The 12,429-nt window shown below is 31.1% G+C and overlaps 1 protein-coding gene across 2 annotated transcripts in view; it reads left to right on the forward strand.

The window, feature by feature from the left end:
• Positions 1 to 281: 281 nt before the first annotated feature.
• LOC129941378 (dipeptidase 1) overlaps positions 282 to 12,429 on the forward strand; it is a 114,235-nt gene continuing 102,087 nt past the window's right edge. The window contains exon 1 of one of the 2 annotated variants that reach the window (XM_056050004.1): positions 282 to 1,279. The gene's annotated coding sequence lies outside the window, so the exon portion shown is untranslated. The remainder of the gene's footprint in view (positions 1,280 to 12,429) is intronic. The other variant, XM_056050003.1, reaches the window with a different exon arrangement.

Raw genomic sequence — 12,429 nt, forward strand, 5'->3', positions numbered from 1 at the left:
AAATGAAACCCTGTTTGTTTCATATATTATTCGTCCTTTTTATTACGTTTTTGCATCATGTTCACCCAAGTCGTAGTCGTATAGTCGAATGGTCGTTGTTGGTTTCTAGGACACTGTACTCTCAAAGTCCTTGTGCCTCACTGTATTGTGGTAGAACATCCAACAATTTGCCACTCACTTTGGGAGCATGTACAACTCTCTGGATATAATGCAAATACGAAAAACAACAAATTCAAAGATATCTATCCATCCTGTCAGTTGTGTGGTTAGTTGATATAGTCTCAAACACAGTCTAGTTCGAATTCTTGAATGGTTTGGAAGGGATATTTTCGTGCTGCGGATACTTCTTGAAATCGAAACGCGCTTTCAGTACCTAGACCTATACTATAACTACATGGATTTAAGTGCTAAAAAAGTTCGACGTTTTGTCCTTTGTCTTGGAATGTGTGTTTTCTTTTGCGGATAAGTTTTTAAAACAAAGAATTAAATACGCACGTATGTTATAATCCTTACGACGACAAGTACTTAAACTGTCTTTGAAAGCATGTAATAATAATTTCCAGAGCAACTAGAGTGTGGTCGGTCATGCCTTTATGTTAATGAAAAAATAAAAAAAATAAATGAAGAAGTTATTGTCATTGTTGTTCTACGCTGCTTGGGCACTGCCAGAGTCAGACCCAGAACCCAGAATCCAACACCCAGCGCCCAGAGTTCATTTGAGTTAAGTGTTAGTGTCTTCTGACTGTTCAGATTGTACGCGTACTAATTTCCAAAGGTATAAATGGGGATTAACCTTAATCTGCATAATCGTTTGGTTTCGTGCGGTGAAGAAAGTATTAAGAAAAGTTTATATCGCTAAGCTCTAAAGAAGCTACAAATTAATCCCAATTCGTTAATTGAATGTTGTTCTTTGAGAAAGTGGATTAAAAAAATGGATACTTCGTTACTTCGTATTCAGAAATTGTGCAGCTTAAATAATATATAACCTTCGTCGTCGTACTCTCACTCTTATTTTAATTGTAAGAAGCTCAAAAATATTGTCATGTGCGTTAGTACCTACCAGTAATATCCTTTGAAATCAATTTTTGTAATTAAATAAAATAAAACTTAGGTAGATGTTAATCTTAGACAAAACAAAATTACAATGAGTAAATGAATATCACATGAGGTCTATAATTGTATTATATGAAACTATTTTGATTGTTGTTCGCATTTGTTGCATAATTACAACCATTGAGGAATATCTACAGGGATTTTCTTTTTTTTCAAACAGTTAAAGGTGAGTCATATCATATAACTAACTAAGTGTTTAATAAATTTTTCTTATATTTTTTTTAAATAATATGATTTTTTAGAATAAAATACATTATTAAAAACAGCATGAATGTCCATTGATATATAAGGGTCTTTTCTTCAATAATATAAGTACATGATGTGTACATATGTATAGGTACTCATTATTGTATTAATCCCTTCGATTGGCATATTACTTTATAGAATGTGTACGATTCCGATTTATGACACGTATGTATGTATGTTTGCCTTTGTTATAGACTTATTTAATATGCCTAAAGTGACTTTTCTGATGTAAGCAAACCCAACTTTATTTTTATTTTGTATTTGTTATTTGTTCGGATCCAATTAAACACCATTGGTGCCGTATACAAACTTATAAACTTTGGAATACCTAAGGATATTATTTTTTGTGCATGATTTATAGGTGTATATACCTACAACAATAGTGAGACGAATATAGATTATGAGAGGACGTGCTTTTATGCCCAATAATGTGAATTCCTTACTCCTGGCTCGCATATCTTGAAAACAAACAAACCCTTAAAGAGGGAAACGGAGGGAGTATGTGAATTAAGAATTCTTTGCATATACAAAATGCGTAAAAAGAGGATGTGTCACCTTGAAGGATACTGCCTACAAACTTTAATATCCGCTAACATTTTCAACTTTCTTGAAGAATTTTAAAGTGACAGAAATGTTACTATACAAACTTCAGTGTTTTAAAAAAGTGTACCCATTAATTTTTTAATAGACGAAGTTTATCGTTGAATAACAATATCTACAGGTTTTGTTTTTATTGTCTTGGAGTTAAAAAAATATAAAATTTTTGGCAAATAAGCGCAGATTGGTAATACAAAAATATACGTATTAATTTAATGTGATGGAAGGAAGATGAACTCATGTTGTTTTCACGATACTCCCAACAAATTGATTAAAAGTGTAAAATTAGGCAAATTTCGAGGAAGAGTGAGTAACGTAATGTGATTTTTATTGTTGACAAATAATCGGATTCAATTACAAAAGACACAGATCTTAAGTGTTAAAAAGTAGCTTAAGCTAAGTTCTCGTTTTAAGCGAAAGAAACCTTTATTTATTGTGTTCATACTTTGGTGGTCATTGAAATAATGAATATAATTGTTGATTTATAATGTGTTGAATATTTATGTATGAAAATTTGAGAAACAAAAATAAGATAATTCTTACTTAACATATAATCAAAACCGAAAGGAAGCACAATTTTAAATGCATTTGGGATTTGCATATTCTTAGCAAAGCCACCCTTACGTAGAAAGGGTTTGGGTTTAAAAGCTAATGCCCTGTTTTTAAATCGCTTTTATAATGTGATTAACGTTCATCCGATACAAACCAAAAAAGTTTATTCATCCACTGCCTTAGATTATTGTGTCAAGAACAACAGCTGTCTACGAAGAAGTGGCAAAATGTCATCGGTTTAATCGACCGTAGCAACTGAGGCTGCATCGAATATTTATGATAGAGATGTACGCCGCCGTACGGTATGGTTGGGCTGAATTGATAAAACAAGGAGCTCGAGCAACTCCATCACAGCAACTACCTATTTGACATATGGAAATGGGCTTATGTAGGTATAAGTATAGTAAGGGTAATCATCTAGGTTACTTAGACAGGATGCCATATTGCTAAATGGCTTCAACTGTTGGCAGTGTCAAGTGCAATGGTTTGATTAGAATAGTGCTGTTTTATATAGAGAAGTTCATAGGTCTATACGAGGTTGAATATAGGGACAGGTATAATTGCGTTGTATTATATACACAGTACGGCATTGTCATGTTTAGAGAGATTAAGTCACCATTTGTGGTCGAGTCTTCAAATTGATAGGTAACTAATGGACACTAGTGATGGTGATCTGAGCTAAACAGAATTCGCTTCATGGAAAATTAACTCCACTACGAAACCATTAATGTAGGTATAATAGCTGTTAAGGAAAAGTTTATTGAAAGTCGGTTTTAAATTGAAAAAGGAAAATAGTGGTATATGTATTACTAGTAGTACATTCCTTGAATAGCACTTAAAGTGCTACAAAACATTTTGTGTGAGAGGGGTAAAAAGTAGTTCTATGAAAATTTTTCGAAAATTTAAAGTTACTTTGAAAAAGATAAAATTGGAAACCAATTGTAGCCCAATTTTATTAAACCGATAGACATGAGAAAAAATAGTTCGTAATTAGGTACACATTTAAAAAATCTGTTTTTGGATGATGGGCAAATAGTTTTGTGGGTTATGTTTGGATATATACATATATGTTTTCTATTGAGGAACCAAGTTTTATAGTGGTATCGGAAGGAAAATACTGACATCCTGATTTGTTTTTTTCATTTTTTTCACAAACTACTCTTAACCCATAGAAACAACTTGTTGGTTTTAAAAAAGTCGACGTTCCTGCTCTGAACATCATTATTTTGTTATATTTGTCAGTCAAAGTTAATCAACCTTAGATTTTTTTCATTACCAAAAAACAAAAATGGAAGTTGAAAAGCAAATTTGGGCTTTCATTAGATTTTTTTTTTGTTTATCTTGATGTGAATAAGACTAGAGTTTTGTTTAAACAATTGTCTAAAGTGAAGTTGTAATTTTATTTGGTTGAAGAAAAACAAAAGCAATCTTTAATTAATTTTTAAAGTAGAAGACTTCAAAGCGTAAGACAGAGCTGAACACTTAATTTGTAAACTGAATGTAGATTCACAAGCTTATTATCGAGTCAAATATTTGATGGAACGTCCATGGAAATGCAAGTTGCTGTATTGCTTGGGAAAGTGAAATTTTACATTCAAATATATTGCTTAATTATCACTTAAACGCAAAATCTAAACTCGGTTTTTTTGGGCACGATATTTTAGCTTGATAAATACTTAATCTTAATTTAAATACGTTATGTTAACAGAAACTTTATTATGAAACAGTTTCATTTTTAAAAAATATCACAGAAATATTTTTAAATTCTAATGTAGACCAACTTTCGATTTTAAACTTAGATGCTAAGAGAATAAAAAGAAATAACAGCTTGTGTTCTAACTTAAGAGTTGTAATAAACTTGAAAGTTTGAGTAACGTTAGGCAATAGTGGAAGAAATCGACCCAACCAGACAGACACTTTAAGCGATTTAATAAATCATAAACACGATTAGAGTTTTTTAATATGATAAAAAATAAACTGATTTAACTATTTTAGCATCTTATTATGTCTTTACTTTTTCTATGGGTACAATAAAAAATATTCGTAGGAACCTATTTTTATGTATAGAGTATTCCAAGGGCTTTTAATATAAGGGAATATTTTTATGTTATTAGTTATCAAAGAATTACGGTTTTGGAACGGCAAGTAAATTGTTGAATATTTTAAAAATTGCTAGCAATAAACTGTTCACTACAACTTATATTAATACTTTTTTATAATAATAATAAACTTTGAGCTTGCTTACCTTCGTTGTTTTATATTCACAACTATTTAATGTCAATTATAAGGCATCTATATGTATAGTAAACCACTCACCTGAAAAAAGGACAGTTTAAAATTAGTGTTATCTTGAATAAAACAAATTGTATTAAAAATTTCACATCAACAATGTTAGTGGTTTTTTTAAAAATTAGTATGTAGATACGAACAAAATAGTTGAGAAAAAAAGTCATCTAGAAAACTGATATGCTATCTTAACTATAGCTCCTAAACTGATAAGTCGTGTGTCTTATAGATTATAATTTTATTGATAAATCAACGAATAAGTATTGTTTGTGCCTATTGAATAAGTTTTGCACCATAAACAAAAAGAAATCAGCTTAAGGTCAAACATAAGCAATGAGCATTGTGGGCAGGGTGAAACACTATAGTACACACAATCTTAAAGGCTTCAAAAGACACCCCTTTATCTGGATTTATATTGTACAGTCCCAGAGGGTACGAAGGTGCTGTATGTATGAATGTGTACACATAATTGTGACCTAATTTCACACTTCACAAGGATAAATTTCCGCACTTCGACAATGTCCAGTCGATTGGAAAAGTATAAAAGCTTTTGAAAATGTTAAGAAGGGTGACACAACGAACACTTGTTTTTTCCTTATTGTTTCGATCGTGGGCTGGACCTGCCCTGTTGTACATTTCTAGAAACCATCATGAACATGACATACACAGACATTAAAAAAATTGTTAGCCTTCGAGTTCGTTGAATGGTTCATTTCTTATCTAGAAATAACAAATTTAAGTTTAAAACAGTTTTCATCTGTCATCCTCATAATTGATAAAAAAGTTTGGGAGAAGTTTTGTGTGTTTTATACACAAACAAATATTTTACTTTATAAAAATGACTGATAAATAAAAATGTAAGCATGTATAACCCATAAAGGTGGTATAGGTATTTAAATTAGATATAATCAAAACGTAGTGAATAAAAATAAAAAGTAAATCAGAAAGAACAAAATATTTAATGATACATAATTGGAAGTCCTTAAAAGAAAAAAAAAATTCAAAATGTGTTCAAAACTTTCAGTAGAAATAAGTTGCCAATCTCACGCGCACAAAATATAATAAAATTTAACTTGTTCAAATCGTTACCGTTGTTCTAACAGTCGTTTTATCCTTTGAGTAATATAGGGAGCTGGGCCACAAAGTGTATAGGTACTTGATGTTTTTGTTTTAAGCTTCTATTTTAGATCGTCCTATTTTTACTGATTTGTATATAACCAAAGTATAGTAATATTACGTTTATTTCAACCATAAGCTGCTGTAGACGAGTATCTGTTTTGGTCTTTAATGATATTTGATTTTAACTCGCATCGCTTTTTGGTTTTTATGTAATCGTGTATAGCCTTTTGTTGCTTTTAACACAGAAATAGAAAGGTATGCAAAGAAGCTGTAATCTCTTCGCTTATATCGCTGGTTTTAAACAATAGGAATCTTTTATCTAATCACATACAGAAAAAAGAAACAAAAACAAAACATTTCTATGGTTTTGAACTAAACGCCCATAATCAAGTTTTGAGGGTATTGTTTATGTAAGTATTACGATTTAGCCTTTTTTGGATGTCAGTATAAAACCTATTTTTAAACTACTTATGCACAAATGTTTAATGTTTACATGTATTGTGACATTTGATATTTGTTTGTTTTGTAGGTAATAGCAAAAAGTTTTTATTTTAAGTAAAGCTGAAAAATATATTTTAGCACACTTATGTACGTAAGGTTAAGCAATATCTTAATTTAAAAGTGGTCCATACTAATAACTTCCCATTTTTTATGAGTTGATTTCCAGTAAACGAGTTGAGTTTCTTTTAATGAAACCAATCATAGAGTTGATTTAAGCGACAATATCATCCATGTGCGGAAAAAAAGTAAACTTGAAATCAAAGGAGACACCCAAATCCTGTACTGTAGGCTGTAGCAGTTATCTGAAGAGGGATACGATCAAGAGAATACGCAAACTCATAAATTGAAAGTTTTCTAGAGACAGAGATAGCTAAGCATTTCTTGACAGACGTTAAGTTTAAGACAGTCAACCAAACACCATAAATGATCGAGCTCTATTAAAGCAATCATAAATGGAATTCACTTTCAAAAGTAATTTAAGATCATCAGCATATATGAGACATTGGCTGAATTGTATGTTTTTGCAAATATCATGGATAAATTTTATAAATAAAAGTGGGCCAAGATGACTGCCCTAGGGAACTCCTGAGGTCCATTTCATGGATCTCGAGGTTTGATTGGCAAGCTTTACTTTTTGTACCAAATCAGTTAAAAAAGATGAAATCCACTCAAGGAGATTAGAGTGAATTCCAAAGTTATGAAGCTTACGAAGCAGCATGTTGTTGCATACAGAATCAAATGCCTTACTAAAATCAGTGAAGATAGCGTCTACTTCACTTTGACTTTCTATACAATTAATAACGAAAGAGGAAAAACATTCGAGATTAGTGACAGTTAATCTACCCGATACAAACCCATGCTGGGAATCACTTACATGCAGAGATCCAAAATAACCGTTGACTTTTATTTTCAATCGGTTTCTCACTAAGATTTATTTAATTCGCCAATTTCATTTTGGTCTTGGTCTGTGATTTATTTTTAAAAATTAATTTTGTAGGTCTTTGTGTGAGATTTATCATTTAAGTTCGCAAATATCTCTTATCTGTTGACTTATTTAACTAAAAATAAATGGAAATGGTTAACCTTAAACCTTTTCCGTAGAAAATAAATCAAAAATGGTTAAAATGATAAATTATATGGTTTTCTTTACTTTGCAAGTAAAAAAAGTTAATTCTTAATTATTAAGCCTAACTAAAAGTAAACTCTCAAGAGTTTTTGGATTTAAATTATATCTTCTTTCACTAAGTATAAAACTTAGAGAAGAAAACGCCCTTTCCAGTGATACTCTGATACAACTAGAGCGATCTCAAAAATGTTAGGAGATTTTAATTTGAGATTTTGAAAAAATGAAAGGATGTTAGTGTCCAACGGCAAACGAGGGAAGACCGAATCAAAGGGTGTTGATAAATGACTAAATAAACATTTCTTAGAGATTCTAAACAAAGAACTTTCTAACGGGTAAAGTAAATTAAAAATCTCCAAATGAGACTTATAATTTTATCTCAGCAATAAGTGGTCACCGGTTAACCAAAACCTAAAAAAAGTGAAAATAAAAGTTTTTCTATCAGAAACCGAAAACAAAAAAAAATTGTTTAAGCTGGTTATTAAGTGATCATTTTTGTAAATCTCAACAAGTGAGAGTAATTTAAGAGACTTTCAAAAGGTTACATTTACTTTTGATCTCTGCTTACATGTTCTTTTACAAAAAAATCCAGTTTGGTCTTTCCTAAACTTTCGAGCAATTTAGGATTAGTGGGCAGCTTACAAATGCCTCTCTAATTTTCAAAATTATTTTTCGAACCAAACTTATAAATTGGGATCAGAAAAGAAGATATCCATTCGTCCAAAAATATTTCTGACGATAAAGATGAGTTAATTATAATTTGCAATGGAAATCATGCAGAAGTAGAGCATTTTCTTAAGACAAGAGCAGGAATGCCAACGATTCCAGGAATGTTATTGAGTTTAGAATTCTAAAGACAATTTAATACTTCAGATAATTCTAATTGTATTGAGCCAATATCTACTTTAGGGGTAATATCTGAAAGAAAATCTAAGTTTCCTTGTGAAGTTGAATAAACTGTTTGAAAAAATTGAGCAAAACGATGAATAGTGTTATTAATGTCAGAAGAATTATCCCCTCTACAATTCATCGTAGTTGTAATGCCAATTGATTTCCTTTTAGAATTAATAAAACTCCAGAATCATTTCGGATCACTTTTTAAATTAAGCTCAATATTCGAAAAACTATTCCTGTGCAAGAATTTGCTGAGAACCATGAATTCTTTACGAAGTTTACAAAATGAATGTTTGTCATCTAAAGTGTTTGACATTGTATACTTGGCAAATGTTTTATTTTTAATTTGTTTTAAAGGAGTCAACCTTTTGTTATACCACGAAGGTTTTGAGATATTCTTTTCTGTTGTCACTAGGGCAGAGATATTATTACTGGGAAGCTAAAAATAAAATTTGAGTATATTCTACTGGGTACCAACAAAATGAAAAAATTGGAACTATTTGGTTTGTAGTTATAACTGTTGTAGATCATTTATGTTTTTTTTTTTTTAACTGACAGATTTTGTTCACTTGCTCGTTCTAAGATTTTGTATAGTTTTGAAAAAGTATCTGCCATGTCTCTTTAAAAGTATTGTTCGATTAATGTGAACATGAAATAAATCACCCTGTATAATATAAATATTCGATGACCTTTCCACTTGCGGTACCTTCATACCTAAATTTCTTGTATGTGCAGTGCATACATAAATGTACTGAAAAATTTATTTCATCGATTTGTCTTGCTTACTATTTATTTGAATTACTGTCTTACCATATGTGTTTGTAAAAGAAAATGCATCCATTTTATAGATATTTGCAGACATTTATTTGATTATACTCAACCACAATACTAATTAGAAATGTCAGTCAATGCTTACTGATGGGTTTTGGTTTCAAGACCAATATTATTTTATCAAAGCAAAAGCAAATTTCTGGGTGGTTTTGTATAAAGGAATTTTCAAATGCAAGTCATTCAATTTATATAAAATGGAAAAATATTTCCTTAAGACAGAAACAGAGAGTTCTTGGATCTGAGAGACTAGGTTAACAGACAATGGAATGCATTTAAATTTTCAATTTACCTACTTCCAATATAAAATTTTGTGCAAGCATATAGCCATACAAAATAAACATAATGATACATGTGTAGGTAGGTATATCATTGTCATGTTCCTTGCTCTATAGAAATTCTCTGAATCCTAGTTTTTTGTTGTTTGGAGATATCTTGCATTTATTTTTGATTTTTGCTGACAAGAACTTAAATTTATTAGGTTTTAGAAATATAGTTATAAGTATATAGTTTCATATCTATGAACAATTTCGAAGAACTTGCTTTAAGAAATGTTTTTGTGTATAGTTTACAACTCCCCATACTTTGTCCTTAATTGAAGAAAACTTAAGAAGGTACTGAATTTTTAGGAAGTTAAATAGTCTGATCGGAACAATGTTGAATTAAATTGTAAACAAACCAGAAACCATAATCGTTTCATAATGGTATGCCATAATAAATACATTACCATAACTATGCCTTACTTTCAAAACCACGTGCAGGTAATATTACAATATTTCTAAACACTATCACAAAGGCTTCCTGTACGAAGGATGTAGGTAGGTGTACACAGTTTATAATAACACAAATATTTTCGCATTCTAGGTACTTCCTTTACCCTTGCTACTCGACGAAGATGACGGCGCACGACGAGAAGTTAGGAAGGATGCCAACACGACCATTCCATCAAACTCTTTTGTTGTACTCGCATATTGTTTAAAGATGAACTATGCATGGAGCGAAAAAGCTTTTCACTGAATATTCTTAATAGTTACTAACCAGTCATTTTATTGTATTGAAATTCCAATTATGAATTTTCGCAGCGTTCGTTATCTACACTTTTGAGCTTTCTTCGTCACCTCCTTACTCGTGATGATATGCAAAATTCAAGGGCCACTTTACGTCAAGCATGAGAATGAGAAACAACAGAGAATCATCTAGGACCTTTGGGAGCGGTATTTTCCCCGCATGGCTACATAAATACTTCCTACGTACATATATATGGTACCTAAATAAAGTTTGTTTTTTAGGCTTATGCTTTTCCTTATATGTTGTTCTCTCTTTATGCCTGATGATAGGGATGATACATATACCATACGTAGTATACCTACTCTTATAGCATCTTGTTAGTTAATTAAGAAAAGTTTATAAAAGACCCACAAAAGACAATAGGAAAACTTGAGTAATTTTGACAGTTATCTGCCTACCTCGTTATTTGTTCTTAACCTCTTAAGAATTCACCATTAACATTAAGAGCTGCAGCCTTACTTGAGGGCTTTAAAGTGTGTTAACATGTTGCTTGAGAGGAGAGTACATTGGATAGATTTGGTTGAATGAAGTAGGTAGCAATATAGGTATGTAGGTACGCGTAACTAGGTAAGTTAGATTGTCTGTTGTTGTATTTGGATATCTCTTGAACCTTTAGGGTGTATACGTAATGAATTTTTATTCAATTTTTATACGGACATTCACGTAAATGAAGTGCTTTGTGATATCATTTTTATCCTAACCCAACTTTCCTTATAGGATGGTTATGAACAAAATTAGGCCAGCTGTATCTCATGAAGCCCATCATCCACTCTAAAAGGGGTTTATTTTGGATTATTACATATCTTTCACGTCAAAAAGGTACAATTCCGTGAGGTCATGTCTCAAGTGCGATCAAGAGGGGAGAAGATACCGGAAAAATAGGAAGAAAAATAAATGATGCAGGCTACACAAACAAGTATGTGTAAACAAGTATATGTTTGTGTAGCTTACACTTAATTTATAGCATATCGTACTTTTGGCAATAAATCAGAAAATAAAATATTAACAGAAAAGGTATTCGTTCTCGTATGAGAAACGAGTGCATGTAGATAAAGTATGCTTCTTCATACTGAACGATACTACCGACGACGCGACAGTAGCCTTAGCCTCTCTTGCCAGTAGGTATTATTGATGACCTTCGTAAACAGCAGTTTATATTTTTGCGGGTACTACAAACGTTACCCGATATGCGAAATGGAGCTGGATAGGAGTTCATATGGTAGACAGAAACCATAATAAACAGGAAATGAAAGGGATATAACTTTTTTTGGAAATCGGAAGGTATATGCAAAGCTATGATTTTTGCTATTTTTGTTTATTTTACAGATATATGCATATTTAAGAACAAAATTGTTTATGGATATTTATTTTGAATCAACAAATCAATTATTGCATTTGATTTATTAATGTTTTAAAAAATCAATGGTGCAAAATTTAACATGATTTAGTTAAAAATGTAAGCCATTTTTAGCTATTTAAAAAGATGATTTAGCCAATTTTAAACTATTTTAAAATCGTAGCATCTCTTAACATTTAAATAAAACAAATTAGGGCGTAGTGGTTTAAAACCCTCAACTATTTCTGTGTGCGAGTAATGTTGCCAGAGATAGAGGGGACCTACAGTTTTTAGCCGAATCCAAACGGCTTATTTGAGAAAGCATCTTTTTTGACAAGAATTATTCTTGAAAGATTTGTCAATTTTTTGAGAGGGGACCTACAGTTTTTAGCCGATTCCAAACGGCTTATTTGAGAAAGCATCTTTTTTGACAAGAATTATTCTTGAAAGATTTGTCAATTTTTTGACAGATGCAGTACCGGTAAAAAATGTTGTCCTAGGCACTAACCAACATGCCACGGGTACTGCTCTAAACATTTTGCTATAGTTAAAATCAAGGAATGGCTACTTGAACTTTTTGCAATTAGTCCATATGGCATCTGTCATTATTTTAGATGAAATTTCTTGTCAATTTTAATTGAAAGAGTTGATTTGATTATTGTTATGAGCTGCAATTGTGTTATTTTAGATTAAGAATACGAATATTAAGAAATATTTGGATAGTTAGCTTTTTAAGTCACAAGCAAGACTTTTTAGGGAACCTAAT

This window comes from Eupeodes corollae, chromosome 1 (assembly GCF_945859685.1).
Source record: "Eupeodes corollae chromosome 1, idEupCoro1.1, whole genome shotgun sequence".
NCBI classification, from domain to species: Eukaryota; Metazoa; Arthropoda; class Insecta; order Diptera; family Syrphidae; genus Eupeodes; species Eupeodes corollae.